Raw genomic sequence first — 17,389 nt, 5'->3', positions numbered from 1 at the left:
TCTTTTCACTTGTGGACCAATTAGAATAATGCAAATACACTTGTCAGATGTTATCAACAACATCCCAAGCAAACAATAGTAAAGTTGCCCACCCGCTCACTGAATATGCAAAATTTGTGAATAAAGGACGATTATTCGCCTATATATTCGCAAAATATCGCAAATTCGAATATGGCCAATGACGCTTATCACTAGTACTGGTATTGCCAACCACCGCACCACTCTATCACCAGGTCACTTTCAGGACTCCTGATGTTGCTGCTGCCACCTCCAGGCTGTCTCATTCTGCCACCATATGTTCTCCTTATGCTGCCGCAACCTCCAGCCTGTGCTATTTTAGCCACTATATGGTCTCTTCATGCCGCTGCCACCTCCATGCTGTGTCATTCAGCCATTATATGTTCTCCTCATGATGCCGCCAACTCCAGGCTGTCATTCAGCCACTGTATGGTCTCCTCTTGCTGCTGCAAACTCCAGGCTGTGTCATTCAGCCACTATATGTTCTCTTCATGCTGCTGCCGACTCCAGGCTTTGCCATTCAGCCACTATATAGTCTCCTCATGCTTCCGCCACCTCCAGGCTGTGTCAATCAGCCACTATATGGTTTACTCATGCTGCTGGCCTGGGACCTAAAAAATGTTATGGGAGGACTAGCTACCATAAATCTTCAATTTATATTTGAAAATTCATCCTTTAATCTTAGGGATTGTGAAGCCTTATTGTCTCCTCATGCTGCCACCAGCTCCAGGCTGTGTCATTCAGCCACTATATGGTCTCCTCTTGCTGCCGCTAATTCCAGGCTGTGTCATTCTGCCAGATTATGGTCTCCTCATACTTCTGCCTCCTCTAAGCTCTGTCATTGTGCCGCCATGTGACTCCTTGTTAGATTGGGTTTTGTGGTCATATAGTATTAGTTCAAAGTAAACGCCTGTACATTAAACTTGGGAATCTAATATAAATTAAAATTTTAAAAACGATGTAATCTTTTCAAGACTGAGGCCCTATGGTTGTCGATGGCATATTACCTGTAGAATTATTACAGGAATCCAATAAAAGCTTGGAGCGATAACAATGAACCATAACTGATTAAATGAAATATTCGCACTTTCACAGTCAGGGGGGTGCTGAGAGGCAGGGGTTGGGACAGTTCGATGCTCACCAGAATGGGTAATCCAAAAATTTAAATAAATTCAAATTAAATCAAATGAAAATTACATAAAAAATCTGCCACATCCAGATGCTCTGCAGCAGAGATTCTAATAGCGATGCCTGTAATCTGAATGTCATACTAAATAACAGTATTATTTCACTAACACAGAACGCTCCCTATGCGTGTTACAACAAGGCAACACAAGGCGTGTTCTGCACCCCTATAGGCCAGAAATAGCCATTTTTAATAGCGATTTGCCATGAATAATTTCGGACCGAACCAAATTTTTTCTGATAATTCGGGGAATTGAATTTTTCAGAAATTCACTCATCTCTAAAAATATTGCAATTGCTGGTTTAAAACATAATTTTTTTTTTTAATACCTAAGAATCATATACTTTAATACATGTCATGCTGCCTCTGGGTATGTAGCCTGTAAATTTGTGACAGATTCCCTGTAAATTCAACTACTCAAAAGTGACGTCATCTATATTTAGAACTGTTCTAACTATGCAAAAGGGGTAGGGTTGAGTAGTTGAATAACAAGAGGTAGTCTATTGGTTCCAGGTAGCAGCAAACTTATCTCTGGTCCCATTAGCCCAACAGGTAAGCTTCTCTAACCTGCATATCTGGTTAATTTTATCTATCCACTGTTGGGTGGATAGGGCTGTGGTATTAACCCCTTAACAACAATGAACATAAATATATGTCATGGTGCCGTGGTACTTAACGCAGCATAACATGCATTTATGCTCTGCCATGACCGTGAGCATGACGGTGCTCGCATCATGCGCGGCAGGTCCCAGCTGCTACCAGCATTAACCCCTCAGATGCCGCGATCAATACAGATCACGACATCTGTGGCATGCGGTACTTTAAATGGGTGATCGGATCACCCGCAGCGCTGCCGTGGGGATCCGATTGTCCATAATTGCGGATGGAGGTCCCCTCACCTGCCTCCGTCTGTCTCCAGGGGTCTTCTGCTCTGGTCTGAGATCGAGACCAGAGCAGAAGATGATCTATCACACTAATCAGTGCTATGCCCTATGCATAGCACTGAACAGTATTAGAAATCAAATGATTGCTATAAATAGTACCCTATGGGGACTATTAAATGTAAAAAAAAGTAAAAAAAGTAAAAAAAAGTAAAAAAAAGTAAAAAAATTAGAAAAATCCTCTCCCCCAATAAAAACGTAAATCATCCGATTTTCCCATTTTACTCCCATAAAACGTAAATAAAAAATTTATAAACATATCTGGTATCACCGCATGCATAAAAGTCTGAACAATGAAACTATATTGTTAATTATCCTGTATGGTGAACGGCGAAAATGTAAAAAAATTTGAAAAGTCCAAAATAGCCGAATTGTTGTCACATTTTATTCCCCAAAAATTTTTATAAAAAATGTATAAAATGTAAAACCTAAGCAAAAGTGGTACCGATAAAAACTACAGATCATGGCGCAAAAAACAATTAGCCCACATACTGCCCCATATATGGAAAAATTAGAACATTATAGGTGATCAAAATAGGGCAATTTCAAACATACAAATTTATACAATTATAGAAAAGCAGATATCATGGGTATCATTTTAATCATATTAACCCAGAGAATAAAGAAAACATGTCATTTTTACCATAAAGTGTACATCGTGAAAACAAAACCTTCCAAAATTTTCTTTTAAATATTGCCACATAAATAAAAATTTTTGGGTTGCGCCGTAAATTTTATGGTAAAATAAGTTATTTCAGTACAAACTAAAATTGATGACGCAAAAAACAAGCCCTCATATGGGTCTGTGGATGGAAATATAAAAGAGTTATGGATTTTAGAAGACGAGGAGGAAAAAACGAAAATGCAAAAACAAAATTGGCCTGGTCCTTAAGGGGTTAAGCCACATGAGAGGAATAAGCAGCTTGGCAGCTGTGATCATATTAGTGTGTAAAGAATGTTTAGAGGGAGATAGTAAGGGTGTGGACAGTGCCAATGCTGCCAAGGGTAGATTTATTGTGATATTAAAGGAGCATACCTGATTGATTATTCCCTCCACTTCTTTCCAGAAGGATTAAATCAGCAGAAAATCCCACAATATGTGTGAAAAGTATGGAATTTCTAAGAATTCCTTTTTAAAATTAAACTTTGAAATTCTGGAGCAGCTGAATCCCATTTCTGTAAATGGGATTACACTGCACTGTGCACACTATGGAATTTTAGCAGCAGAGCTTCCACCAAAACAATGATCTTACCGATTCTTTCAGCGGAATCTGTATGGAATACATTGTCATCCATGGGGATAGCAAAGTCTGTGTTGTCCTAGTGCCGACTGATCCTGTCAGTACAGGCCGCTCTCGGAATCTGCAGTAAGAACCATGTCTTACCATCAGCCTCTAAAATACACTTTATCTAGTGTATAAAAGTGAAAGATACATTTTAGTTTACAGTTTTTACATGTTAAGGGAAAAAAATAAAGAGGAACAGGAAATGAAGTTGAATTGCTGAGTTGTAAAAAATTGGATAAACAAGAACAATGACAAAAAATCTAGCTCGCCTTTGTTTTCTGAGCACAGTCCTCAGTAATGATGAGGGAGGCAATTTATTTGGAATGGCAGTCACTCAATACCATTTGCTAAATGATTTTTTAATACAATAAAAATGATTTTCTGAAGAATGGAAATAGGGTAAAATAAAATAAAAATAAATGCTGATTAACTTTTCCTTTAGAATTAAATATTGATCACATGGCCTGAAAATATGTTTTCTGAACCTATAACTGTTTCAGTGCTGAAGACAAATTTATTCAACCTACATTACTATATGTCTAAGCAAGTCACCCACTTATATTTGGTCCTGTGACTGTGTTTACATATTGTAGTATAGGAAATAATAACATAATGTATGAAGGTTAAGAAGGAGCCCATCAACCCTGATCCATTGTTTCATCTCATGCCTTCTCCACATTTCACTGCTATGTTGTTGTTGCTTCCATTCTCTAAGACATAGACAAAGAAGGACCAGGATCCGGACTTAGCAAAGAAGATCTAAAAACTACAACTTTTCTGTACAAGATCTTAGACAGGTAGAGCATGCTGCATTATCTTACCACATCCAGTTCTACAAGTATATTCCATATTAACAGAACCTTTTTTTTTTATTAACTCTTTTAGGTTTTTGTTTTCTTAGGCTGCGTTCACACTACGATTTGTAACTACGGTTCCCGTATACGGCTGGGAGGAGGGGGGGCTTAATCTCGGCGCCCGCACTCAGCCATATAGGGGAACAGTATTTAATGCATAAAGATAAAGAGAAAAGAAAAAAGAGAGGGCAGCGCCTTGTGTAATCCTGCGAGCTTCAGTAAAAGGCGAGGGTCAGGTATATGGACTCTCACCTGCTGAACCTCTTGATATTTAGCATATCATCCCAGATATTGGGGTATCAGTGGAATTGCAGGCCGTAGGAGCTTGACTGGATACCGTGGCTTTGGGTCCAGTAATCCGACAAAAGAAAAGAAAAAAAACTCCAAGGTGGCGCTGTTCCAGCAAAAACGCGAACTTCTGGTATTTCGCTTAAAAAAACATATTTATTGGTAAAATCAGTTTAGCAAGCCCATAACAAAGCAAGACGCGTTTCGGGTCCCTGCGTACCCTTTCTCAATTGCAGTCTATGAGCCGACCGGAGTGAACCGCAGCCTCCGGTCAGCTGCATTTTCGGCCGTATGTGGTTTCCCAACCGCAGGCAAAAAAAGTGTTTTTGCCTGCGGTCGGGAAACCGCAAACGGCCGAAAAAGCAGCCGATCGGAGGCTGCGGTTCACTCCGGTTGGCTCATAGAGATACATTATATACGGCTCCCCTATACGGCTGAGTGCGGGTGCCGCGATTAAGCCCCGCCCCCTCCTCCCAGCCGTATACGGGAACCGTAGTTACAAATCGTAGTGTGAACCCAGCCTTATGCATCTCAATGCAGATACAACAAACAACATGAGATCCACTTTGTTTTACACAGGAAGTATGTTTTGTTTGAAAGCTTATTAAAATCAGCATTAGTATTGTACCTTGTGCAGCCACAGAACATGAAGTCTTGCAGGCATTGTCTGCCCAGGCTGAAATAAGTTCTTTAACCCCTTAATGTATAAATGATGGGGATGCTGCACAAGTCTAGACTCTCTTCTGAATATTCCCTTCACAGCATCACTGTTCAGGGCACTAGATGAGAGTATACCGCCCTAGTTCGCAATGGTATTCAAAATTAACCACAAGATGGCAGCATAGATATCAACGGTATATAGCCTATGTGCAGTTGGTATACATAAGAATGAGTATATTAAATACAAGATATGTTAATACATGCAACAGTGATTTTTCCGCTTAGAGATATTATGAATTAAACTTTGCCTTGATAAATTATAACATATAAATGATTGTTGGCTATGCAGAGGGGAACGTCCCTTACTAATTCTATAATTTGGGACTATTTCTTTTGAAAAATATGAATCACAAGTACAATTACAATTATTCTGTTCAGATAGATGTCAGTGTCTGCAGATTCACTAAAGTTGTACCTGAACAGAAATCTATAAATTCATCCATAAGTTATGGGTAGGAAGATATAAATGACCTTAAGTACAAACTCTCCCTGCTATAGAATAGCCAACAACAATCAAAAGATATTAAAGTTATTTTTATAGTTACCACAAAGTAGAAAGGCCAGTGGGTCAAGCAAATTAGATGGGATCAGCCTGTTCACCCAGCAGTCACAGAAATACAATCCGGTATGCTCTCCAAAGAAGGAACAAAGGATGATGATTCCCCTCACCCCTTCAGTTTAAAACCCAACCATCTCATCTTGATCAGATAAGAAATTAACCAATCACGTCTTTAGAACAAAAACATGCTAGGCCCTTGTCTCACCCAGATGTAACTATTTCATTGACCAGAGAGGGCACTCTTGTCCATGAGTTGCTAAAATATCTTCTTAAAAATTAGCAGCCATTACCTAACATATAGATATATCATGTCAAGGCCTCTCTCCAACTAATGGCCAATAAATATAGTTAGCTGGATTAGATTTAAACATTTAGCATACACACACAGCAGACATCTCAGGATTTTCACAAGTCTTCAATCTGAATCTGACATTAATGGTCCCTCCCAAGTTTAACTAATGAATAGATTCTCAGTTCTGTCTATTCTTACAGTTATAAATCTATCAGATAAGACATAACTGCAGACTCTATTCATGGGACAAAATCAGACCACCAGATTACATACATACTAACTCATAGATGCAGGAAAACTAAACAGGTTATAAATGGTATACTGACCACATAACATAAACATGCTACTAATAATAATCATAATAGTAACAATAGATAATGCATATCTAACTACTATTAAGAATATAAGGAAAAGTATTTTCATATATATATATATATATATATATATATATATATATATATATACTGTATATATATATGTGTGTATATATATATATATATTTATATATATATATATATATATATATATATATATAGTATACAAAAAGAGGATTGCAGAAGCTCACATTAATCAAAAAATTTAGGCTCTTAGCGCACTTTTTGATCAAATCGTGTCCCCCATCCACCACAGGGAGGTGGCCTCATTTAGGATGGGACACTAGCACAAATTCTGAGCCTAACGCTTTGATACCAACTCACCTCTGTTGGGCATATAGCCTCTGACTGGGTGACATGCTGGATCCATATACAATTTAAAGCACCACCTGTGAGAAAGGGTGAGGGGTGCACAGCTAAAGAGGGTGCCATTCCCCCATGTAGTAAATACAAGCAAAAAACAAAATAGCCAGCAAAACAACCTTATACACGGGTGCACACTGCTGTGGCAGATACAGAGTACACAAAAAAGAGGATTGCAGCAGCACAAATTGGTCAAAAAATGTAGGCTCTTAGCACACTTTCTGATCAAAACGTGTCCCCCATCCCCCACGGGGAGGTGGCCTCATTTAGGATGGGACCCAAGCACAAATTCTGAGCCTAACGCTCAGATACCAACTAACCTCTGCTGGGCATATAGCCTCTGACTGGGTGACATGCTGGATCCATATACAATTTAAAACACCACCTGTGAGAAAGGGGGAGGGGTGCACAGCTAAAGAGGGTGCCATTCCCCCTGTGTAGTAAATACAAGCAAAAAGAAAAAAAGCCAGCACAACAACCTAATACACGGGTGCACACTGCTGTGGCAGATACAGAGTATACAAAAAAGAGCAGCAGCACACATTGGTCAAAAAATTTAGGCTCTTAGCGCACTTTTTGATCAAATCGTGTCCCCCATCCACCACAGGGAGGTGGCCTCATTTAGGATGGGACCCTAGCACAAATTCTGAGCCTAACGCTTTGATACCAACTCACCTCTGTTGGGCATATAGCCTTTGACTGGGTGACATGCTGGATCCATATACAAGTTAAAGCACCACCTGTGAGAAAGGGTGAGGGGTGCACAGCTAAAGAGGGTGCCATTCCCCCATGTAGTAAATACAAGCAAAAAACAAAATAGCCAGCAAAACAACCTTATACACGGGCGCACACTGCTGTGGCAGATACAGAGTACACAAAAAAGAGGATTGCAGCAGCACAAATTGGTCAAAAAATGTAGGCTCTTAGCACACTTTCTGATCAAAACGTGTCCCCCATCCCCCACGGGGAGGTGGCCTCATTTAGGATGGGACCCAAGCACAAATTCTGAGCCTAACGCTCAGATACCAACTAACCTCTGCTGGGCATATAGCCTCTGACTGGGTGACATGCTGGATCCATATACAATTTAAAACACCACCTGTGAGAAAGGGGGAGGGGTGCACAGCTAAAGAGGGTGCCATTCCCCCTGTGTAGTAAATACAAGCAAAAAGAAAAAAAGCCAGCACAACAACCTAATACACGGGTGCACACTGCTGTGGCAGATACAGAGTATACAAAAAAGAGCAGCAGCACACATTGGTCAAAAAATTGAGGCTCTTAGCGCACTTTTTGATCAAAACGTGTCCCCCATTCACCACGGGGAGGTGGCCTCATTTAGAATGGGACCCTAGCACAAATTCTGAGCCTAACGCTCAGATACCAACTCACCTCTGCTGGGCATATAGCCTCTGACTGGGTGACATGCTGTATATATATATATATATATATATATATATATATATATATATATATGTATACAGTATATATACTCCTAAACTGAAAGTGACCTGAATTCCAATGCTTCCACTTATTTAAACAACAACAAAGACGTGGTCTCAAATGGCAGGAGGTGCACAACCCCAAATGTAGTTGTGCATTTATGCTTGGGGAGCAGATTCTGCCTTTGTGGTATGATGCTAAGGGCAATCCCCAGCATAAAAATGCCACAAAAATGCCAGATAAACAGTGTGGATGTGTAACAATTAGAGCAATACAATACAAGAATTTAGGCACAAGAATTTAGTCTACTGCAGGCATCCCCCATTGTATGCATTTTTATAGCATAAATGTACAACTGCATTTGGGGTTGAGCATTTCTTGCCATTTGAGACCACGTCTTTGTTGTTGTTTAAATCTTATACTTGGAGGTGTATAAACTCCACATTTAATGCACCTTGATCACTATTAAGGCAGCATTAAGGTCCATCTGTGAGGCCGGCAACCATATCAGCCAACTTAGGTGGGGCATATAGTCTGTATCCTTCCTCCCATTGTATGTGTGCCCAGCCACACTGGAGGTAACCTGGGAGCAGGCTGTGAGTCGGACCTAATGCTGCCGTAATTGCCCACTGGCCCCTGGTTTTGCTTATCATGCACAGGTAGGTTAGTGTTAGGTCCCGTGCCACTTGAGAAACCTTGGCGTTGATGTGCGGGCTCAGATTTGTCCTTTATACAAGGATATACTGGCTAATGTCTCAATTTTAACATCAGTGTTGAGGGTTAGCCAATGTCATTGTTTACATCTACCACAGTAATGCACCTAAATTCTTGTATTGTATTAATCTTCCACTTATCTTTTAATAGGATGTTTTATAAAGAAGCTGCAAAAACATTAAACTTCAGAAAAACTAAATTTAATCAGCTTAGGAACAGGCTTAAGCTCATAACCTGTCATAGGCTATCCAACATAAAAGTACAGAATCCACATGGCATTTCTGAGTTGTGAACCCTATGGAAATTCACAGCTAAAAGACAACTAACACAAATATTATAATAATAATAATTTTATTTATATAGCGCCTACAGATTCCGCAGCGCTTACAATTATGGGGTACAAACAAAGACAAGTATCAGACATAATATTACACAATAACTATTCAAACAAGAGGTGTGGGGATATGTTGAGGATATGTTGAGGCCAATTAAAGAATGTTATAGGCCTGTCTGAAGAGATGTGTTTTCAGGCCACGTTTGAAACTATGGATGTTGTTGTTGAGTCTGGGGGATTGAGGTATAGCATTCCAGAGAACCGGTGCAGCACAAATGAAGTCTTGGAGACGGGAGTGAGAAGTTCGGATTATAGAAGATGTTAGTGTGAGATCATTAGCAGATCGGAGAGAACGTGTGGGATAGTAGACAGAGATGAGAGAGGAGATGTAGGGAGGTGCAGCATTGTGGAGAGCTTTGTGTGTGAGACTGAGGATTTTGTACTGTATTCTGGACTGAATTGGTAACCAGTGTAGTGACTGGCACAGGGAGGAGGCGTAGGTGTAGCGGCTGGAGAAGAAGATGAGTCTGGCTGCGGCATTAAGGATGGACAGGAGAGGAGAGAGTTTGGAGAAAGGAAGGCCTATTAGTAAAGAGTTACAGTAGTCGAGGCGGGAGTGAATCAAAGTAATAATGAGAGTTTTAGCAGTTTCAGTAGTGAGAAACGGGCGGATTCTGGAAATGTTTTTGAGATGCAGGTGACAAGAACGTGAAAGGGACTGAATATGGGGACTGAAAGACAGAGCAGCGTCAAGTATAACTCCAAGACAGCGAGCCTGCTGCCCAGGAGTTATGGTAGTACCACATACCGAGATGGAAATGTCAGGGTTAGGTACAGTATCAGTTGATGGAGAAAACACAAGAAGTTCTGTTTTCGAAAGATTTACTTTCAGATATAAAGAGGACATGATGTCTGAGACAGCAGAGAGACAGTCACTGGTATTCTGTAGGAGTGCAGGGGTCATGTTGGAGGAAGAGGTATAGAGTTGGGTGTCATCAGCATAGAGGTGGTACTGGAAACCAAATCTACTGATTGTTTTTCCAATGGGGGATGTGTAGAGTGAAAAGAGTAGAGGACCCAGGACCGATCCCTGGGGAACCCCGACAGCAAGGGGAAGAGGAGAAGAAGTAGAGCCAGAAAACGAGACGCTAAAGGAGCGGCCAGAGAAATAGGAGGAAAACCAGGCGAGAGCAGAGTGGTTGAGACCGATGGAGCGGAGACTACTGAGGAGGAGTTGGTGATCCACAGTGTCAAAAGCCGCAGAGAGGTCCAAGAGAATCAGTAAAGAGAAATTGCCATTTGATTTGGCCGTCATAAGATCGTTAGTGACTTTGGTTAGGGCCGTTTCTGTGGAGTGAAGGGAGCGGAAACCAGACTGTAAGGGGTCAAGGAGAGAGTTGTCGGAGAGATAGCGGATAAGGCGGGAGTAGACCAAGCGTTCCAGGAGTTTGGAGATAAAGGGGAGATTTGACACAGGTCGATAGTTGGCTGCACAGGACGGGTCCAGAGAGGGTTTTTTCAATAGTGGGGTTATTATAGAGTGTTTTAAAGAGGAGGGAAAAACCCCAGAAGAGAGGGAGAGGTTAAAGATTTTAGTTAGGTGACAGCTGATAGCAGGAGAGAGAGACTGGATGAGGTGTGAAGGCATGGGGTCACTAGAGCAGGTAGTGGGGCGGGCGGAGGAGAGGAGCCTGGAAACCTCATCCTCCGTTACAGGCTCAAAAACTGAGAGTGATGAAGAGGAGATGTGGCTGGGAATTGGATCAGAACTTTTAGGGGACTGGGAGAGGATTTCATCACGAATGTCATCGATTTTAGTTTTGAAGTATTTGGCCAGGTCTTCAGCACAGAGATCAGTGATTGGGGTCTGTACTTTAGGCCGAAGGAGAGAGTTGAACGTGTCAAAAAGGCGTTTTGGGTTGTTAGACAGAGAGGAGATGAGGGAGGTAAAATATGTTTGTTTGGGGAGATGAAGAGCGGAGTAATAGGATTTAAGCATGAATTTATAGTGCAGATAGTCTGAAGAAGTCTTAGTTTTCCTCCACAGACATTCAGCACACCTAGAGCATCGCCTGAGAAAGCGGGTTGTTAGCGTTTGCCAGGGTTGCTGGCGTCTGTGTCGGGAGGTTCGTGTTTTAGGGGGTGCCATTTGATCCAGGGTAGACTTTAGGGTGTCGTGGTAATGTTTGGCTGCTAGATTAGGGCAGGAAAGAGAAGAGATTGGTGATAGTGAATATTGTAGAATGTCTATAAATTGACTGGTGTTTATGGCTTGCAGGTTTATGTAAGTGTACAAGGTTGGAGTGTCCGGAAGAGGATAGGAGTTACTGATAGAGAAAGAGAGAAGGTTGTGGTCAGAGAGCTCAAAAGGAGAATTAGTGAATTTAGAGACAGAGCAAAGTCTAGAGGAGATCAAGTCCAGTGTATTCCCATCCTTGTGTGTGGGAGAGTCAGTAAGCTGTGAAAGGGCAAAGGAGGAGGTTAGAGACAGAAGCCGAGAGGCAGAAGAGGAGATTGGGGTATCAATGGGGATATTAAAATCACCCATGATGAGTGCAGGTGTTTCTGAGGAAAGAAAGTGAGGGAGCCAGGTGGCAAAATGATCCAGGAACATTTGGGGAGAACCAGGAGGACGATAGATGACCGCCACTCTGAGAGACAATGGGCGGAAGAGTCTGAGGGTGTGGACCTCAAAAGAGGGAAACGTGAGTGATGGTAATGGGGGGATGACTTGAAAAGTGCATTGTGGGGCTAGAAGCACCCCAACTCCTCCACCGTGCCTGGTGTCAGATCTGGGGATATGGGAAAAGTGAAGGTCACCATAAGATAAAGCAGCGAGAGAAGCAGTGTCAGAAGGTTGTATCCATGTTTTTGTGAGAGCCAGCAGATTAAGAGAATTAGTGAGAAATAAGTCATGAATCTGGGTGAGCTTATTGCACACAGATCGAGAGTTTAGGAGAGCGCATTTAAAGTTTGTAGTGGTTCCGCAAGAGGCAGGTAGTGTAGAGCAAATATTAGTGAAAGGTGGGCCAGGGTTAGGAGCAATGTCCCCAGCAGCTAGAAGCAGAAGAAAGAAAAGGGAGAGCAGATGGCTGGGTGAATTGATGAAGCGACTTCTGTGCTGTACCATGGAATGAGGTGACTTTGGGTGGTTTATGATGGTGAGCAGTGCATGTGAGCAATACATAGGTGAGGGAAGGAGGCATGGACAGATGTATATAGAGTCCACCGGAGAAATCGGTGGGGGATATAAGAGAAAATGTATCGCAATGATGTAAGTAATAAGTGTGTGCATGTTTGTTTTTTCTGAAAAGAGTGACTTATTTTTGTAGTTATAATGTTGAGTTAGTTCCCTATTATTCCTTTCTGGTTCAATTCTGGTATAATTCTTGATATCACACTTAAGAGCACTTCAGATGGCAGTTTCAGATGGCATATTTGAATGTCGCCAGACCTAGGTGTAACAGACCTATTGTCTCAAATATATAGTACTAGGCTAAGCCAGCAAATTGCCAGAGGATTGCTATCAGGTGTGAAAAGGATGGGGGAGCTGTAAATGAAGAATAGACTGGTGAGAAGATGAAGTAAATGAATTCTGGTATAATTCTTGATATCACACTTAAGAGCAATTTAGATGGCAGTTTCAGATGGCAAATATGGGAATGTAATAATATATGAATCATAAAAAATATATGGAAAAGAGAAATCAATTTGTTTTTATTTTGTTGTCTACTTTATTTATAACATACATTTTATTTACATTTTTTAGGAACTCCTATACAAGTCTTAGTTTTACAATTCCTTTATACATAGAGTAAACAACTTGGTGTCTCGATCACTAATTCTATTTACCCCCTTAAGGACTCAGACAATTTGGGCCTTAACGCCTTAAGGACTCAGGGTTTCTCAGTTTTTGCACTTTTTCTTTTTCCTCCTTACATTAAAAAAATCATAATTCTTTAAATTTTGCACCTAAAAATCCATATGATGGCTTATTTTTTGTTCCACAAATTCTACTTTGTAATGACATCAGTCATTTTACCCAAGAATCTACTGCGTAACGGGAAAAAAAAATCATTGTGCGACAAAATTGAAGAAAAAATGCCATTTTGTAACTTTTGGGGGCTTCCGTTTCTACACAGTACATTTTTCGGTAACAATGACACATTCTGTTTATTCTGTAGTTCCATACTATTAAAATGATACCCTACTTATATAGGTTTGATTTGTCGTACTTGTGGAAAAAATTATACCTACATACACGAAAATTAATATGTTTAAAATTGACATCTTCTGACTAAAATTGACATCTAACTTTTTTCTTTTTCCGCGTATGGTTCGGTATGAGGGCTCATTTTTGCATTTTGTCATCAGAAGTTTTTAGCGGTACCATTTTTGAATTGATCGGACTTTTTGATCGCTTTTTATAATTTTTTTCATGATATAAAAAGTGACCAAAAATACTCTATTTTGGACTTTGGAATTTTTTTTAGCGTGTACACCTTTGACCTTGCAGTTTAACTAATGATATATTTTTATAATTCAGACATTTCCACATGCACCGATACTACATATGTTTATTTTTATTCACACAGTTTTTTTTAATGATAACAAACTTTTATTAGGTTAGGGGTTAAATGATCTTTATTAACTTTTTTTTTTTGCAATGTCATAGCCCCCATTGGGGGTTATAACACTGCACACAGTGCTCTTTACATTGATCATTGTTATCTCATAGGATAACATTGATTAATGATTCTGCCGCTTGACTGTTCATGCCTGGATCTCAGGCACTGAGCAGTCATTCGGTGATCGGACACATAGGAGGAAAGTAGGCACCCTCCTTGTGTGCTCCAGCTGTTAGGGACACCGCGACGGTCCCGAAAAGCCAACTAAGCTAGCTGGGGGTAGTTTAGTTTCACTTTAGATGCAGCGATCAACTCTGAATGCCACGTCTAAAGGGTTAATAGCGTGCTGCACAGCGATCAGTGCCACACGCTATTAGCCACGGGTCCCGGCCCATGTTAGAAGTCGGGCCCGACCCACTATGATGTGGGGCCATGCCGTGGCCCCCGTTATACAATGGGAGCAGACTCAGGGTGTACAGGTACACCTTGAGTCCTTGAGAGGTTAAGGACACAGCCAATTTTATTTTTGTGTTTTTTGTTTTTTCCTCCTTGCTTTCTAAAAATGTTAACTCTTTTATATTTAAATACACAGACCCAAGTGAGGGCGTATTTTTTGTATGACCAATTGTACTTTGTATAGACCAAAGTAAAGGGGGGAAAAACCACCATTAAAAACCTTTTAAAACGCATATGAATATACAGACCATAGGAATGCAATCCTACCTCAACCCCCAAACTCCTGCTCAATAGCATATAGAGGTGAAGACAGTCCCATATGCCTGTGAATGAAAAAACACCAGAACCTATGGTTTCTGAATAGATATCAGTGGCCAATGATAACCCCAAAACATCCCATTTGTATATATGAAGTGTCCAGTGCAAAAATGGTAATAAATAATTGTAAAAGTATAAATGTATCCACAAATTAGTAATAAATATGAACACATATTCAATGGGACCACAACAATGATGATAATGCCGCTGTACACCTGTTCCAATAACAAGAACCACTGTACAAATGATCTAGCAATAACCCATGATGAGTGTGGTCTAAATATACACACTAAAACCCAAGCTCTGGCATAAAGATAAACCAAGTATAAGATGGCTTCACCAAGAGTCAGAGGGGCAGCTTGCCCCACGAGTTCCGCCACCCACTATGGCAGCTTCCTCATTAGCTGACTCCTGAGGAACCCGCTGTAGTGGGTGCTTTGTCGCAGAGCGGCACAATGACAGAGCCTGGAGGTGGCATCAGTATGAGGGGACCATATAGTGGCTGAATGACCCAGCCTGGAGGTGACAATATCCTAACGATACCATAGGGCCTCACAATTGAAAAGATTAAAGATATTTTTTAACATTGAAATTGAAGATTTCAAATAGATGAACCTAAAAAGTTGCATTTATTGTGTCAGCAGCATGAGGAGACCCCATACAGGTACAGTGAAAGAGCCTGGAGGTGGCAGCAGCAAGAGGAGACCATATAAAGGCTGAATGACACAGCCTGGAGTTGGCGGCAGGAAGAAGGGACCATATAGTGGCTGAATGACACAACCTGGAGGTGGCGGAAGCATGAGTAGACCATGTAGTGGCTGAATGTCACAGCCTGGTGTTGGTGGCAGCAAGAGGAGACCATATAATGGCTGAATGACACAGCCTGGAGGAAGAAGCAGTGTGAGGAGACCATATAGTGGCTGAATGACCCAGCCTGGAGGTGGCAGCAGCCTGATGAGACCATAAGGCGTCACAATTGAAAAGATTAAAGAGGTTATCCAGCATAAGGGGATTTTACTATGTACCTGGCAGACAGTAATGGACATGCTTAGGAAGGATCTGTGCATGTCTTGGGCTAAATGGCTATGCTGTGAGATTACCAGAACACTGTGGCTAGCTTTCTGTGAACTTGTATTTCCTGTTTTCAGTTTTCTTGTTTGCCTACTAATCCTATGATACCATTTTCCTCCTTCCCACACATGAGCTACCCCACCCATTGAAACATAAATGAGCTGTAGACCTGTGGTTTTCAATCAGGGTGCCTTCAGCTGTTGCATTACTTGCAGATTTCTCTCTCCACCCATTGAAGCAGACAGGCTCCCTGTCATCAGCTGACTAGTGAATCAGGTCTCGACCGCATTGCAAGCTGGGAAAAATCCGAGACAGCAGTCATTTTGTATGCTGTTAAAAATAAATATTGGGATGAAAATCACATAAGAATATGAGAAAACCGTCACACACAGGTACAGACACTATATTATGAACTGCACTAACTTTACAGCCCCTGTAGCATAGTCAAATAAAAAATAATCCTGGAATACCCCTTTAAAGGGGTTCTCCGGCGCTAAGCCATCTTATCCCCTCTCCTTTGATAAGATGCCTGATTGTGGGGGTCCCGCCGCTGGCGATTACAGGGACGGAGCATAGTGATGTCACGGCTCCGCCCCCGTGTGACGTCACGCTCCGCCCCCTCAATGCAAGCCTAAGGGAGGGGGCATGACAGCTGTCACGGCCCTCCAATAGACTTGCATTGAGGGGGCGGAGCGTGACGTCACACGGGGCGGCGCCGTGACGTCACTATGCTCCGTCCTCGTGGTCGAGATGAACTCAGCCTGAGGACCTCCAGCGGTTCTGGAAGCCGCTAAAGGTTGGTGCTGCATGGTAGATCCCGGGGGTCCCCAGCGGCGGGATCCCCGCGGTCTGACATCTTATCCTCTATCCTTTGGATAGGGGATAAGATGTCTTAGCGCCGGAGTACCCCTTTAAAAATATTTTTTAACATTCAAATTGAAGATTTCAAATAGATGAACCCAAAAAGTTTTATTTAATGTGCCAGCAGCATGAGGAGACCACATGGTGGTACAGTGACACAGCTTTGAGGTGGCAGCAGCAAGAAGAGACCATATAGTGGCTGAATGACACAGCCTGGAGTTGGCAGCAGCAAAAGGAGACCATATAGTGGCTGAATGGCACAACCTGGAGATGGCGGCAGCATGAGGAGAGCATATAGTGGCTGAAGGTGACAACAGCCATAGGGCCTCACAAATGAAAAGATTAAAGATATTTTTTAACATTTAAATTGAAGATGTTAAATAGATGAACCTAAAAAGTATTATTTAATGTGCCAGCAGCATGAGGAGACCACATGGCAGTAAAGTGACAAAGATCGCAGGTGGCAGCAGCAAGAGGAGACCACATAGTGGCTGAATGACACAGCCTGGAGTTGGTGGCAGCAAGAGGAGACTACATAGTGGTTGAATGACACAGCCTGGAGGTGGCAGAAGCATGAGTAGACCATGTAGTGGCTGAATGACACAGCCTGGAGTTGGCAGCAGCAAGAGGAGACCATAGAGTGGCTGAATGACACAGCCTGGAGTTGGCAGCAGCGAAAGGAGACC

Source organism: Hyla sarda, chromosome 2 (genome assembly GCF_029499605.1).
Source record: "Hyla sarda isolate aHylSar1 chromosome 2, aHylSar1.hap1, whole genome shotgun sequence".
In the NCBI taxonomy this organism is placed as follows: domain Eukaryota; kingdom Metazoa; phylum Chordata; class Amphibia; order Anura; family Hylidae; genus Hyla; species Hyla sarda.
The sequence above is the reverse complement of the archived record's forward strand: the minus strand, read 5'-3'. Positions refer to the sequence as shown.